Genomic DNA, 16,784 nt, shown 5'->3' with positions numbered 1-16,784 from the left:
CACCCTGGACAACACGCCTAACAATAGTGAGGCTGGAGTGCAACTCTTCATTGGTATAACCGCAAATGGCTTCCAGGATTCAACAGCCTAAGAACTCTGTTTTCCCAGTGCGTATATTCGGGTCGTCCGCCTCATAGCGAGTGACATGTACAACCACACAATCCTTGTCTGCATCAGGGCTCTAATTGAAACAAAAATAAATTCTGAATTACTTTTTAGTATAAGAAACACAAGTTATTTAAACCACTATGTATAGCATGGCATCGAAGCTAATAAAATTTTGCATTATTAATCACCACATACTTCCTTTTCTAAAAAAATTACCACATACTTAGATGAAAAACCACAATCGAGATCGGCAAAGAAGGAAATCACCTTGGGCAGCTCAGCGGGGGGGGGGGGGGACACACATCCTCGAAGGGGGAAAACTGCTCCTGCAGTGCCACAGGGGCTGTAACCTCAAACGGGGCGTTGACCATCTCAGTAGTGGCCGTGAGCGTATCTGGGGTCGGCTCGGTGGTTGCCTCCATCTTCTTGGAGCTCTCTGTCTCATGGGGATCAGCCTCCCGCGTCTGCTCCAATATCAGCAGATCTTTGCCTAGTTCTTCTTGGTCCTTCATGAAACTGGCGAATACTAGGAGACCACTGAAAGGAAAACACAATCGCATTGACAATGAAACAAAAAAGAGAGTGAGGATCGGTTACTGCTTTGCAAAAGTTCTTTTTTTTTCTCTAAACAAAAATATACCAACATCACGGATCCGCTTACCTTCCCTTCGTTCGGAGAGAAGAAAAGTGGCAGATGCGAGTGTTGCCTTTCTTGAAGACGGTGAGGGAGAAGGGGATTCAGTGAAGAGTGAAATGATGGTTGCTTCTTCTGTCAAACTTAGACTGCGGGGATGTGGGGTTTTGTGATACGACGGCTCGTTACTGCCGCGCTACGACCGGGGTCACTCTCCGCCTGCATACTGCCTTCTAATTTGGTGGATGGCATTTGGGCCCGCGCGCTGCATGGCCCGCATGTCGGTGAACAAAAGTATAACGACATTCAGTAGAGGGAGACATTTCAATGACCTAGGAGGAGCCAGAAGCGGTAGAGTGTCTCCACTGTACTAGTAGTAATTGTTTCTCTGGGCCCAAGACAAAACAGCCCATCCACACTAGTAAATAGTAAAATCAATTCAAAAGCCCATATATTTACTGAATTGACGGATGGGTGTGTCAAAGAGAAACAAAGGAGTTTCAGGTGGGAGAAAGAGCTTCTGAACGTGTCGGGCTTCTATTTATAACATATTGTGGTCATAATCCAGTAAATTTTACGACCCAGGATGTTCATTCTATGGACCTGACCGATCCATTTGATTGTGACTGCCGAAAACAGTGCTAGAGTTAGATATTGTTGCCCTTTTCAATCTGGTTTTTTTGTAAACTAATAACCCACAAGTATAGGGGATCGCAACAGCTTTCGAGGGTAGAGTATTCAACCCAAATTTATTGATTCAACACAAGGGGAGCCAAAGAATATTCTCAAGTATTAGCAGCTGAGTTGTCAATTCAACCACACCTGGAAACTTAGTATCTGCAGCAAAGTGTTTAGTAACAAAGTAATATGATAGTGGTGTTAGCAGCAACAAAAGTAAAGACAGCAAAAGTAATGTTTTTGGTATTTTGTAGTGATTGTAATAGTAGCAGCGGGAAAGTAAATAAGCGTAAACCAGTATATGGAAAACTCGTAGGCACCGGATCAGTGATGGATAATTATGCAGGATGTGGTTCATCATGTAACAGTCATAACATAGGGTGACACAGAACTAGCTCCAATTCATCAATGTAATGTAGGCATGTATTCCGTATATAGTCATACGTGCTTATGGAAAAGAACTTGCATGACATCTTTTGTCCTACCCTCCCATGGCAGCGGGGTCCTATTGGAAACTAAGGGATATTAAGGCCTCCTTTTAATAGAGAACCGGAACAAAGCATTAGCACATAGTGAATACATGAACTCCTCAAACTATGGTCATCATCGGGAGTGGTCCCGATTATTGTCACTTTGGGGTTGCCGGATCATAACACATAGTAGGTGACTATAGAATTGCAAGATCGGATCAAGAACTCACATATATTCAAGAAAACATAATAGGTTCAGATCTGAAATCATGGCACTCGGGCCCTAGTGACAAGCATTAAGCATAGCAAAGTCATAGCAACATCAATCTCAGAACATAATGGATACTAGGGATCAAACCCTAACAAAACTAACTCGATTACATGATAAATCTCATCCAACCCATCACCGTCCAGCAAGCCTACGATGCAATTACTCACGCACGGCGGTGAGCATCATGAAATTGGTGATGGAGGATGGTTGATGATGACGACGGCGACGAACCCCCCTCTCCGGAGCCCCGAACGGACTCCAGATCAGCCCTCCCGGGATGTTTTAGGGTTTGGCAGCGGCTCCGTATCATAAAACGCGATGATTTCTTCTCTCTGATTTTTTTCTCTCCGAAAGCAAATATAGAGTTGGAGTTGGCGTCGGAGGGTTTCCAGGGGGCCCACAAAGTAGGGGGTGCGCCCTAGGGGTGCGCCCCCCACCCTCGTGAGAAGGGTGTGGGCCCCCTGATCTTCATCTTTGGCGAGGATTTTTTATTGTTTTTTCTAAGATGTTCCGTGGAGTTTCAGGTCATTCCGAGAATATTTGTTTTCTGCACATAAAACAACACCATGGCAATTCTGCTGAAAACAGCGTCAGTCCGGGTTAGTTCCATTCAAATCATACAAGTTAGAGTCCAAAACAAGGGCAAAAGTGTTTGGAAAAGTAGATACGACGGAGACGTATCAACTCCCCCTAGCTTAAACTTACAGCGGCCAGGTTGTAGTAGAGGCGCGCACATAGCATTTACACATACGTACAACGGCCAGGTTGCAAGAAAGAACATACGGCCACGTATGTGTACATACGGGCGGGGTCTCGAACGCCTACTCGCGCATACATACGGCCAGGGCTCGTGTACATGGCTGGGTCGGAACGGAGAAACAGCGTCGTCGTTGTGTTCATGGGGAGGCAACGGAATGCATCGTGTTCATGGGGAGGCAACGGAATGCGTCGTGTTCATCGGGAGGCAACGGAACGCGTGGGAGCCAACCGGCTGGGTCGGAACGGAATGCGTGGTCGTGTTCATTGGGAGGGCTTGGACGGAACAGGCGATGGAAACGAGGCCTGGTGTACCGCACAACGGAGGAAACAGACCTCCTACGTTCGGAACGGGGTCCTGTTGATCGGGAGGGGTCTGGCGTACCGCAAAACGGAGGAAACAGACCTCCTACGGTCGAAACGGGAGTCCTGTTGATCGGGACTGAGAAATAAAACACCTGTCTTCTTCGGAGTTGGTTCAAGAATAGGCTCAGTAATTGGAGCAGGAGTTGGCTCAGGAGCTGGCTCAGGATGTGCCCAATTATTTTCATTTGTCAACATATTATTCAATAGAATTTTAGCTGCATCCGGTGTTCTTTCCCTGAAAAGAGAACCAGCACAACTATCCAGGTAATCTCTGGAAGCATCGGTTAGTCCATTATAAAATATATCAAGTATTTCGGGTTTCTTAAGAGGATGATCAGGCAAAGCATTAAGTAACTTGAGAAGCCTCCCCCAAGCTTGTGGGAGACTCTCTTCTTTAATTTGCACAAAGTTGTATATTTCCCTCAAAGCAGCTTGTTTATTATGAGCAGGGAAATATTTAGCAGAGAAGTAATAAATCATATCCTGGGGACTATGCACACAACCAGGATCAAGAGAATTAAACCATATCTTAGCATCACCCTTTAATGAGAACGGAAATATTTTGAGTATATAAAAGTAACGCGATATCTCATCATTAGTAAACAGGGCAGCTATATCATTTAACTTAGTAAGATGTGCCACAACAGTTTCAGATTCATAGCCATAAAACGGATCAGATTCAACCAAAGTAATTATATCAGGATCAACAGAGAATTCATAATCCTTATCAGGAACACAAATAGGTGAAGTAGCAAAATCAGGGTCGGGTTTCATTTTATCTCTAAGTGATTCGTTGTTCCATTTAATTAATAACCTCTTAAGCTCATATCTATCTCTGCAAGCTAAAATAGCGGCAGAAGTTTCCATATCAAAAAGATAGCCCTCAGGAATAGCAGGCATATTTTTATCGTCACTATCATCATTGTATTCAGATTCAATAATTTCTTTTTCTCTAGCCCTAGCAATTTGTTCATCAAGAAATTCACTAAGGGGCACAATAGTATCAGGCATAGAAGCAGTTTCATCATAAGTATCATGCATAGCAGAAGTGGCATTATCAATAACATGCGACATATCAGAACGAATAACAGAAGCAGGTGTAGGTGTCGCAAACTTACTCATAACAGAAGGTGAATCAAGTGCAGAGCTAGATCGCAGTTCCTTACCTCCCCTTGTAGTTGAGGGATAGATCTTGGTTTTTGGATCTCTCAAGTTCTTCATACTGTCCAGCAGATATAAATCCCAAGAGACTCAAAGAATAGAGATATGCTCCCCGGCAACGGCGCCAGAAGCTAGTCTTGATAACCCACAAGTATAGGGGATCGCAACAGCTTTCGAGGGTACAATATTCAACCCAAATTTATTGATTCGACACAAGGGGAGCCAAAGAATATTATCAAGTATTAGCAGCTGAGTTGTCAATTCAACCACACCTGGAAACTTAGTATCTGCAGCAAAGTAATATGATAGTGGTGGTAGCAGCAACAAAAGTAAAGACGGCAAAAGTAATGTTTTTGGTATTTTGTAGTGATTGTAATAGTAGCAGCAGGAAAGTAAATAAGCGTAAACCAGTATATGGAAAACTCGTAGGCACCGGATCAGTGATGGATAATTATGCAGGATGCGGTTCATCATGTAACAGTCATAACATAGGGTGACACAGAACTAGCTCCAATTCATCAATGTAATGTAGGCATGTATTCCGTATATAGTCATACGTGCTTATGGAAAAGAACTTGCATGACATCTTTTGTCCTACCCTCCCATGGCAGCGGGGTCCTATTGGAAACTAAGGGATATTAAGGCCTCCTTTTAATAGAGAACCGGAACAAAGCATTAGCACATAGTGAATACATGAACTCCTCAAACTATGGTCATCATCGGGAGTGGTCCCGATTATTGTCACTTTGGGGTTGCCGGATCATAACACATAGTAGGTGACTATAGACTTGCAAGATCGGATCAAGAACTCACATATATTCATGAAAACATAATAGGTTCAGATCTGAAATCATGGCACTCAGGCCCTAGTGACAAGCATTAAGCATAGCAAAGTCATAGCAACATCAATCTCAGAACATAATGGATACTAGGGATCAAACCCTAACAAAACTAACTCGATTACATGATAAATCTCATCCAACCCATCACTGTCCAGCAAGCCTATGATGCAATTACTCACGCACGGCGGTGAGCATCATGAAATTGGTGATGGAGGATGGTTGATGATGACGATGGCGACGAATCCCCCTCTCCGGAGCCCCGAACGGACTCTAGATCAGCCCTCCCGAGAGGTTTTAGGGCTTGGCGGCGGCTCCTTATCATAAAACGCGATGATTTCTTCTCTTTGATTTTTTTCTCTCCGAAAGCAAATATATAGAGTTGGAGTTGGTGTCGGAGGGTTTCCAGGGGGCCCACGAGGTAGGGGGGAGCGCCCTAGGGGGGGCGCCCCCCACCCTCGTGAGAAGGGTGTGGGCCCCCTGATCTTCATCTTTGGCGAGGATTTTTTATTGTTTTTTCTAAGATGTTCCGTGGAGTTTCGGGTCATTTCGAGAATATTTGTTTTCTGCACATAAAACAACACCATGGCAATTCTGCTGAAAACAGCGTCAGTCCGGGTTAGTTCCATTCAAATCATACAAGTTAGAGTCCAAAACAAGGGCAAAAGTGTTTGGAAAAGTAGATACGACAGCAAAAGGGCATGTGTCGTAGTAGAGGCGCGCACGTAGCATTTACACATACGCATAGCGGCCAGGTTGCAAGAAAGAAAATACAGCCACGTATGTGTACATACGGGCGGGGTCTCGAACGCCTACTCGTGCATACGTATGACCAGGGCTCGTGTACATGGCTGGGTCGGAACGGAGAAACAGCATCGTCGTCGTGTTCATGGGGAGGCAACGAAATGCGTCATGTTCATGGGAAGGCAACGGAATGCGTCGTGTTCATCGGGAGGCAACGGAACACGTGGGAGCCAACTGGCTGGGTCGGAACGGAATGCGTGGTCGTGTTCATCGAGAGGGCTTGGACGGAACAGGCGATGGAAACGAGGCCTGGCGTACCGCACAACGGAGGAAACAGACCTCCTACGTTCGGAACGGGGTCCTGTTGATCGGGAGGGGTCTGGCGTACCGCAAAACGGAGGAAACGGACCTCCTACGATCGAAACGGGGGTCCTGTTGATCGCGAGGGGTGTGGCGTACCACAAAACGGAGGAAACGGACCTTCTACGGTCGAAACGGGGGTCCTGTTGATTGGGAGGGGTGTGGTGTACCGCAAAGCGGACGAAACAGACTTGTGTTGGAGCGCTACGGTTGAAACGGGGGTCCTGTTCATCGGGAGGGGTGTGGCGTACCGCAAAACGGGACTCCACGGGATACTGTTTATCTCCACCGTTGACCTCCTCCAGCCTCCACGGGCTACCGTCGACCTCCTCCAGCCTCCACGGGCTCCTGTTCAACCACCCCTCCACCGTCTACTGTTCATCCAGGCCTCCACACCACGGGGTCCTGTTCAACCACCCCTGCACGGGCACCCCTCCACCATCTACTGTTCATCCAGCCCTCCACCACACCACGGGGTCCTGTTCATCCAGAGGCAACGCCACCGCTCACTGTTCATCCACCCCCCCCCCCCGCAACGCTCACTATTCATCCCAGAGGCAGCATCAATCGGCTTCAGTTAGCAGCAGTAGCGAAGGAATCGCTCGACCGGGTTCAGTTAACATCCATCGATCGATCGCTCGGTTTCAGTAACGCATAGCCTGCAGTGCAATCGCTCGGGTTCAGTTAGAGCCCAACGCCTCGCTCGGGTTCTGTTAGAGCCAACGCCTTGCACACATGCACGTACGTGCACGAGAGAAACGCGCATCACTCGGCCCCCGACCTCCCACCGTAAACGGGAACTCCCCGAAATTTTCCTCCCCCTTGCTTCTACCACGTTTTTTTCCATCATGGACGGCCCAAAGAATGTCATGTAGCTGCGTCTCCGGCCCGCCCAGGACGAAAAGCCCATTTTCTGTCATGATTTTTGTCATAGAAGTAGGAGCCCACCACATCTATGATGATACCGGGTTTTGTCACAATTATCGTCATAGAAGTGTCATATGTATGACAGAAAAAAATTCCGTCCGGCCCAAAATGTCACGGATGTGTCTTTTTTTGTAGTGACCTCTTATATATACAGAAACTTCGAGAAAGAAACCTAGATCGGGAGTTCCGCCGCCAGAAGCCTCCATAGCCACCAAAAACCAATCTAGACCCGTTCCGGCACCCTGCCGGAGGGGGGAATCCCTCTCCAGTGGCCATCTTCATCATCCCGGCGGTCTCCATGACGAGGAGGGAGTAGTTCTCCCTCGGGGCTGAGGGTATGTACAGTAGCTATGTGTTTGATCTCTCTCTCTCTTTCTCTCTCTCTCTCTCTCTCTCTCTCTCGTGTTCTTGATTTGGCACGATCTTGATGTATCGCGAGCTTTGTTATTATAGTTGGATCTTATGATGTTTCTCCCCCTCTACTCTCTTGTGATGAATTGAGTTTTCCCTTTGAAGTTATCTTATCAGATTGAGTCTTTAAGGATTTGAGAACACTTGATGTATGTCTTGCATGTGCTTATCTGTGGTGACAATGGGATATCACGTGATCCACTTGATGTATGTTTTGGTGATAAACTTGCGAGTTCTGTGACCTCGTGAACTTATGCATAGGGGTTGGCACACATTTTCGTCTTGACTCTCCAGTAGAAACTTTGGGGCACTCTTTGAAGTTCTTTGTGTTGGTTGAATAGATGAATCTGAGATTGTGTGATGCATATCGTATGATCATACACACGGATACTTGAGGTGACATTGGAGTATCTAGGCGACATTAGGGTTTTGGTTGATTTGTGTCTTAAGGTGTTATTCTAGTACGAACTCTTGAATAGATCGATCAGCAATAATAACTTTGTGGTGGTTTCGTACCCTACAATAATCTCTTCGTTTGTTCTCCGCTATTAGTGGCTTTGGAGTGACTCTTTGTTGCATGTTGAGGGATAGTTATATGATCCAATTATGTTATTATTGTTGAGAGAACTTGCACTAGTGAAAGTATGAACCCTAGGCCTTGTTTCCTAACATTGCAAAACCTTTTTCGCTCACTTTTATCATTAGTTACCTTGCTGTTTTTATATTTTCAGATTACAAAAACCTATATCTACTATCCATATTGCACTTGTATCACCATCTCTTCGCCGAACTAGTGCACCTATACAATTTACCATTGTATTGGGTGTGTTGGGGACACAGGAGACTCTTTGTTATTTGGTTGCAGGGTTGTTTGAGAGAGACCATCTTCATCCTAGGCCTCCCATGGATTGATAAACCTTAGGTCATCCACTTGAGGGAAATTTGCTACTGTCCTACAAACCTCTGCACTTGGAGGCCCAACAACATCTACAAGAAGAAGGTTGTGTAGTAGACATCATGGCACATCTTACTAAGTTGAATGATATAGCCACCCTTTTTACTCATGATGAGAAAAACTCGCTATTACTTTATTCTCAAATTATTTCCTTTCTCATTAAACGGTGATGCTAAAGCTTTGAACAATACTCTTGTTCCTGGTTGTGTGCGTAGTCCCTAGGATATGATCTATTACTTTTCTGAAAAATATTTTCCAGCTCATATGAAACAAGCTGCCTTACGGGAAATATTTAACTTTGTGCAAACTAAAGAAGAGTGTCTCCCACAAGTTTGGGGGAGGCTTTGCCAGTTACTTCATGCTTTGCCTGATCATCCTCTTAAGAAAAATGAAATACTTGATATCTTCTATAATGGACTGACCGATGCTTCTAAGGATTTCCTAGATAGTTGTGCTGGTTGTGTTTTCAGGGAACGAACTATTGCTCAAGCTGAAGAGTTATTGAATAACATATTGAAAAATTATGATGATTGGACTATACCTGAACCACCGCCTAAACCCACTCCGAAGAAGAGGGTATATTATATCTCAGTCCTGAAGATATGCAAGAGGCCAAGAAATCTATGAAGGAAAAAGGTATTAAAGCTGAATATGTTAAAAATTTACCTCCTTTGAAGAAATACATGGGATTAATACACCACCAATGCCTAAGGTGGTAGAGGTAAATTCTCTTATGAAGTTTAATGAAAATGATAATCCTCACAATATGTATCCTAGTCAATGCCTTTTTGTGTTTGAAAACTACATTAGAAAACAAGATCACTTCAATGCAAATGTTATGAAACAACTGAACTATAATTCTGATATGATTGCTCTCTTGAGTGACTTGTTATTTAGAATCTTAGATGATGTTAGAGGTGTTGGAAAACATGCTTCTATGGTTCAAACTCAGTTACAACAAGTTGCTAAATCACAAAGAGAATTACTTGATGAAATGAATCATAATATGCATGACTTTGCTGTTAGAGTTGCAACTAGAGGAGGTAAAATGACTCAGGAACCACTTTATCCTGAGGGACACCCAAAAAGAATTGAACAAGATTCACAAAGAAACAACACTAGTGCACCTAGTCCTTCTAAAAAGAAAAAGGAAAGGAAAAATGATAGGACTTTGCACACTTCTAGTGAACCTGAAATAGAAAAACCTCCTGATAATGATAATGAAGTTTCTATCTCTGATGCTGAAACTCAGTCTGGTAATGAACACTCACCTAATGATAATGAAAAAGACAATGATGAGGTTCATGAAGACTCTCAACCAACAAATGAAAAAGAACCAGATAATGATGTTGAGATAGAACCAACTGTTGATCTTGATAACCCACAACCTAAAAATAAAAGGTATGATAAAATAGACTTTGTGGCTAGGAAACACGGTAAAGAAAGAGAACCGTGGGTTCAAAAACCTATGCCTTTTCCACCCAAGTCAACTAAAAATAATCATGATGAATAATTTGAATGCTTTGCTGAAATGCTGAGGTCAGTCTTTTTGCGTACTCGCTTGACTGATATCTTGAAAATGCCTCCTTATGCAAAGTATATGAAAGACATCATCACTAATAAGAGAAAAATACCGGAAGCCAAAATCTCCACTATGCTTGCTACTTGTACTTTTAAATATGGAGTACCTAAAAAACTTGGAGATCCGGGTATACCAACTATACCTTGCTCTATCAAAAAGGATTATGTGAAAACCGCTTTATGTGATTTAGGAGCTGGTGGTAGTGTTATGCCTTTCTCTTTATATAAAAGACTTGATTTGAATAAACTCACACCTACTGAAATATTTTTGCAAATGGCTGACAAATCAACTCTCGTACCTATCGGTATCTATGAGGATGTGCCCGTTGTTGTTGCTAATTTTACTATTTTGACTGACTTTGTTATACTTGAGATGCCCGAGGACGACAACATGTCGATTATCCTTGGTAGACCCTTCTTGAATACCGCAGGGGCTGTTATTGATTGCAATAAAAGCAAGGTCACTTTTCATATCAATGGGAATGAGCATACACTGCACTTTCCGAAGAAACAATTCCAAGTGAATGGTATTAATGTTATTGAAAAATCTTCGACAATCACTATTGGAAGTTTTCAAATACCTCTACCTACTGTCAAAAATAAATATGAAACACTTATTGTTGGGGAAATGCATATCCCCATTGAGGTAACTTAGTGATTTACAAAAGTTCCTCGGTTTCATACTAACCGAAAGTGGTTGTTAATGAGACCTGATCAACCTTATTAATGCATCATTTTTGAACGGTATGAAGTTGATGAATTTAGTAAGCACTACTTTCTGTCCCTACTTTTTATTCTCTATTTTTATTAGTTAAATAAAATAAAATGCCATGTTTTGTCTGTTTTCTGAATTTTCCGTGCAATAAAAAAATGACCAAAAAATAAAAGTTCTCAGAATGCCCAGAAAAATTTGTATGAAGTTTTTCTGAATATTTAAGAATTTTTGGTGCAAAAATAACCAGAGGGAGGTGTACCAGGTGGGCACAATCCACCTGGGCGCGCCCTGGGGGGTTGTGGTCCCCACGTGGGCCCCCTCACATATCTCTTCGTCCCACATTGTCACCTACCTCCATAAAAAAATCACTCTTGCTCTCTTTCCCGAGTTCTTGCTCATTTTGCTGCCATTTTCAATCTGTTTGCTCGAAGCTCCATTTCTGAAACTGTTTTGGGGGATTGTTGCTTGGTATGTGATTCTATCATTTGTCCAATTAGTTTTTTGTTCTAGTGGTTTATACTTTGAATAAATAGCTACTCTTGGTACTGCTGTAGATGTGCTTGCATGTTCAATTCTTAGTGGTCTAAGTAGTTTCAATGCTTGCTATGGCCTCTATGTATCCCTATGAGTAGTTGCTATTAGTTTTGTGAAGTTTTGTTGGAAAAATTTTGTGAACTAAGAATTCAGATTTTTGTTCATAGGAAAAATTGTACGCGGACATGATGAACCTATTTGGAACAAGTTCTTCGAGGAGACGATCCTCGGGGGCATCTTCTAGTGACAGTTCTGCTCGTCGGTCCTATGTTGAACCAAGTGAAAGTTCGACGCGAGATGCCGCCACCAAAACATGCTTATGGCCTTGCGATGAATATATGGTGCAGGTGGGCATCAAGGAGGAATTTGAGCAATATGTTCACAATGCCGATCTTGGTCCCTACCTCTCAGATAAGTGTGAGCAGTGCCATCTTCTCACTGAATCATTTGTTAAATGATTTAAATATTTTCAACATGAGTCTAGGTTGTCTTTTATGCTTTATGATGAACCATATACTATTTCACTAGAGAACTTTTCTTACCATTGCAAACTTCCATGTTGGGGTTCACTTGATGAGCCAACAAAGGCTGAGTATGAGACCTTTTTGACTAGCCTTTTTTATGGTGAAAATAGAGGAGTGAGGCAAGGAAGAATAAAAAATGCTCACTTTCCCGCAATCCAGTATTTCACATTATTTAACGGGAAATTCATAGTAGGAAAGAAAGACTGCATCATACTTTGTTCGCCAGACTTGAGCCTCCTTCACACCGCTCTCACCGGTGGAAGGCATTATAACCTTGGAGAAATTGTTGCACGTAGACTTCAGCATAACGCCAAAAGTGGCTGGGTCTATTGTGGAATTTATGCCACACGTTTAGCACGAGGACTGGGAGTTTCACCTTTGCCCTTTAACCCTATCTTACCCACTCGATATTCAGATTTTGATGCCTTAAAAGATCATAAGATTCTCAAGGGAAGTGCTGATAACTTCACTTATAGTTTGTTGTTTAACCAATCACATGTTGTGGACACATATTTGCTTGCGCCTGCTCTTTTTGACTGTAACAACAGGGGAAGATATTTTGTTCTTGAGAGCGAGGCCCGAGCGCATAACGCAGCAGTATTGGCGGCACGTCGTGCTGAGGCATCCGCACCAAGAGCCTCTGTGAGCTACCACGCCGACTACTATCTATACTACTGATCGATTACCAACTTAGGCCAAAAGCCTAAGCTTGGGGGAGTACGTGTTTCTCACCGACTTTATATTCATGTTCACACATCATTCCATTTGTCGGTGCTCACACTTTTTCATTGTATCATCCATGCTTAGATTTATCTTCTTGCTTTTTTCTTGCGTGTTTGGAAAACTTTAGAGAAAACCAAAAAAATTAGTTGTAGTAATTTACTTTCTATGCATTCTTAGTAGTAGTATTAAAAAAGAAAATCCAAAAAATATTTCCTTGTTCTTCTTTTGCTTGTTGGGAGCTTTGCTGTGTAAATAGTTTTTCTCATTTTTTCTTTTGCTTTTTAATTTGCTTGTTGAAGAAAACCAAAAACTCCAAAAATATTCGGACACTGGAAGTCTTTCAGGGTACCGGGTACGTATCGGGTCATCGGAAGGGGTTCCGGGCATCCCCCGGCAAACTATATGGGCCTAATGGGCCAAGAGGGGAAACACAACAGCCAGCAGGGGCTGCTACGCCCCCCATATGGGCCGCACCTGAGGGAAAGGAAAGGGAAGAAGAGCGAAGGAAGGGTAGGGATTCGGCCTCCCCCTTCCTTCCCTCCTCCCTCCTCTTTCTTCCCCCTCCGGTGGATATGGTAAGGGGGAGGCCGAATTGGGAGGCGCCCAAGTAGGATTCCTCCTACTTGGGGCGCCCCCTTGGCTGCCTCTCCTCCCCTCCAACCTATATATATGAGGGGGACCGCTAGAACACACACCAACAATTGTTAGACGTGTGCGGCGCCCCCCTCCACAGTTTACACCTCCGGTCATATTCACGTAGTGCTTAGGCGAAGCCATGCGCGAACCACTTCACCATCACCGTCACCATGCCGTCATGCTGACGGAACTCTCCTTCGACACTTTGTTGGTTCAAGAGTTCGAGGGACGTCATCGAGCTGAACGTGTGCAGAACTCGGAGGTGCCGTATGTTCGGTGCTTGTTCGGTCGGAACGAGAAGAAGTTCGACTACATCAACCGAGTTTTCAAACGCTTCCGCTTTTGGTCTACGAGGGTACGTGGACACACTCTCCCCCTCTCGTTGCTATGCATATCCTAGATAGATCTTCCATGAGCATAGGAAACTTTTTGAAATTGCATGCTAGGTTTCCCAACAATGGCATCCGAGCGAGGTCTATTCGTAGATGATATGCACGAGTAAAACACAAAGAGTTGTGGGCAGTGATCCTCATACTGCTTACCACCAATGTCTTATTTTGGTTCGGCGGTATTGTTGAATGAAGCGGCCTGGACCAACCTTACATGACCACGTTCATGAGACCGGTTCCACCGACACACATGAAACTAGTTTTCCATAAAGGTGGCTAGCGGGTGTCTGTTTCTCAAACTTTAGTTGAATCGAATTTGACTGTTGCCGGTCCTTGTTGAAGGTTAAAACAACAAACTTGATAAATCACCGTTGTGGTTTTCATGTGTAGGTAAGAACGGTTCTTGCTAGAAGCCCGTAGTAGCCACATAAAACTTGCAACAGTAGAGTAGAGGACGTCTAACTTGTTTTTGTAGGGCATGTTGTGATGTGATATGGTCAAGACATGATGTGATATACGTTATTGTATGAGATGATCATGCTTTGTAAAAGTTATCGGCAACTGGCAGGAGCCTTATGGTTGTCGCTTTATTGTATGAAATGCAAACACCATGTAAATGCTTTACTTTATCACTATGCATTAGCGATAGTTGTAGAAGCAATAGTTGTCGAGACAACCACAACGCTACGATGGAGATCAAGGTGTCAAGCCGGTGATGATGGAGATCATGACGATGCTTTGAAGATGGAGATCAAAGGCACAAGATGATGATAGCCATATCATGTCACATATTTTTATTGCATGTGATGTTTATCTTTTATGCATCTTATTTTGCTTAGTACAACGGTAGTAACCCTTACCAAAATTCCAAGGTATAAGTGTTCTCCCTAAGTATGCACCGTTGCGACAGTTCGTCGTGCTGAGACACCACGTGATGATCGGGTGTGATATGCTCTACGTTCACATACAACAGGTGCAAGACAGTTTTGCAGATGCGGAATACTCGGGTTAAACTTGATGAGCCTAGCATGTACACACATGGCCTCAGAACACTGGTGACCGAAAGGTCGAACGGGAATCATATAGTAGATATCATCAACATAGAGATGTTCACCATTGATGACTACTCCATCTCACGTGATGACCGGACATGGTTTAGTTGATTTGGATCACGTATCATTTAGATGACTTGAGGGATGTCAATCTAAGTGGGAGTTCTTAAGTAATATGATTAATGAACTTAATTTATCGTGAACTTAGTCCTGATAGTATTTGCATAACTATGTTGTAGATCAATAGCTTGCATTGTAGCTCCCTTATGTTTTTGATATGTTCCTAGAGAAAACTAAGTTAAAAGATGATAGTAGCAATCATGCGGACTGGGTCCGTGATCTGAGGATTATCCTCATTGCTGCACAGAAAAATTATGTCCTGATGCACCGCTAGGTGGCAGACCTATTGCAAGAGCAGATGCAGACGTTATGAACGTTTGGCAAGCTCAATATAATGACTACTTGATAGTTTAGTGCGCCATGCTTTACGTCTTAGAACCGGGACTTCAAAAATGTTTTGAACGCCATGGAGCATATGGGATGTTCCATGAGTTGAAATTGGTATTTCAGACTCATGCCCATGTCGAGAGGTATGAGACCTCTGACAAGTACTTTGGCAACAAGATGGAGGAGAATAGCTCAACCAGTGAGCATGTGCTCAGAATGTCTGGGTACTAGAATTGCTTAAATCAAGTGGGAGTTAATCTTCCAGATAAGATAGTGATTGACAGAGTTCTCTAGTCACTATCACCAAGCTACTAGAACTTCATGATGAACTATAATGTGCAAGGGATAATGGAAAAGAATCCCTAGCTCTTCGCGATGCCGAAATCGGCGAAAGTAGAAATCAAGAAAGAGCATCAAGTGTTGATGGTTAAAAAGACAACTAGTTTCAAGAAAAAGGGAAAAGGAAAAGAAAGCGAACTTCAAGAAGAATGACAAGCAAGTTGCCACTTCCATGAAGAAACCCAAAGCTAGACCTGAGCCTCAAACTGAGTGCTTCTACTACAAAGGGAATGGTCACTGGAAGCGGAACTACCCCAAATACTTGGCGGATAAGAAAGGATGGCAAAGTGGACAAAGGTATATTTGATATACATGTTATTGATATGTACTTTACTAGTGTTCATAGTAACCCCAGGGTATTTGATACCGGTTCAGTTGCTAAGATTAGTAACTCAAAAGCAGGAGTTGCAAAATGAACAGAGACTAGTTAAGGGCGAGGCGACGATGTGTGTTGGAAGTGATTCCAAGGTTGATAAGATCACCATCGCACACTCCCTCTACTTTCGGGATTAGTGTTGGACCTAAATAAATATTATTTGGTGTTTGCGTTGAGCATGAATATGATTGGATCATGTTTATTGAATTACGGTTATTCATTTAAGTCAGAGAATAATAGTTGTTCTGTTTACATGAATAAAACCTTGTATGGTCATACACCTAATGTAAATGGTTTATTGAATCTCGATCATAGTGATACACATATTCATAATATTGATGCCAAAAGATGCAAAGTTGATAATGATAATGAAACATATTTGTGGCATTGACATTTAGGTCATATATGTGTAAAGCGCATGAAGAAACTCCATGCGAATGGACTTTTGGAATCACTTGATTATGAATTATTTGATACTTGTGAACCATGCCACATAGGCAAGATGACTAAAACTCCATTCTCCGGAACAATGGAGCCAGCTAATGACTTATTGGAAATAATACATACAGATGTATGCGGTCCAGTGACTATTGAGGCACGCGGCGGGCATCATTATTTTCTGACCTTCACAAATGATTTGAGCAGATATGGGTATATCTACTTAATGAAACACAAGTATGAAACATTTGAAAAGTTCAAGGAATTTCAGAGTGAACTGGAGAATCATCGTAACAAGAAAATAAAGTTTCTATGATCTGGTCGAGGAGGTGAAAATTTAACTTACGAGT

Source organism: Triticum urartu, chromosome 1 (assembly GCF_003073215.2).
Source record: "Triticum urartu cultivar G1812 chromosome 1, Tu2.1, whole genome shotgun sequence".
Lineage (NCBI taxonomy): Eukaryota > Viridiplantae > Streptophyta > Magnoliopsida > Poales > Poaceae > Triticum > Triticum urartu.
This window is presented reverse-complemented; position numbering follows the sequence as displayed.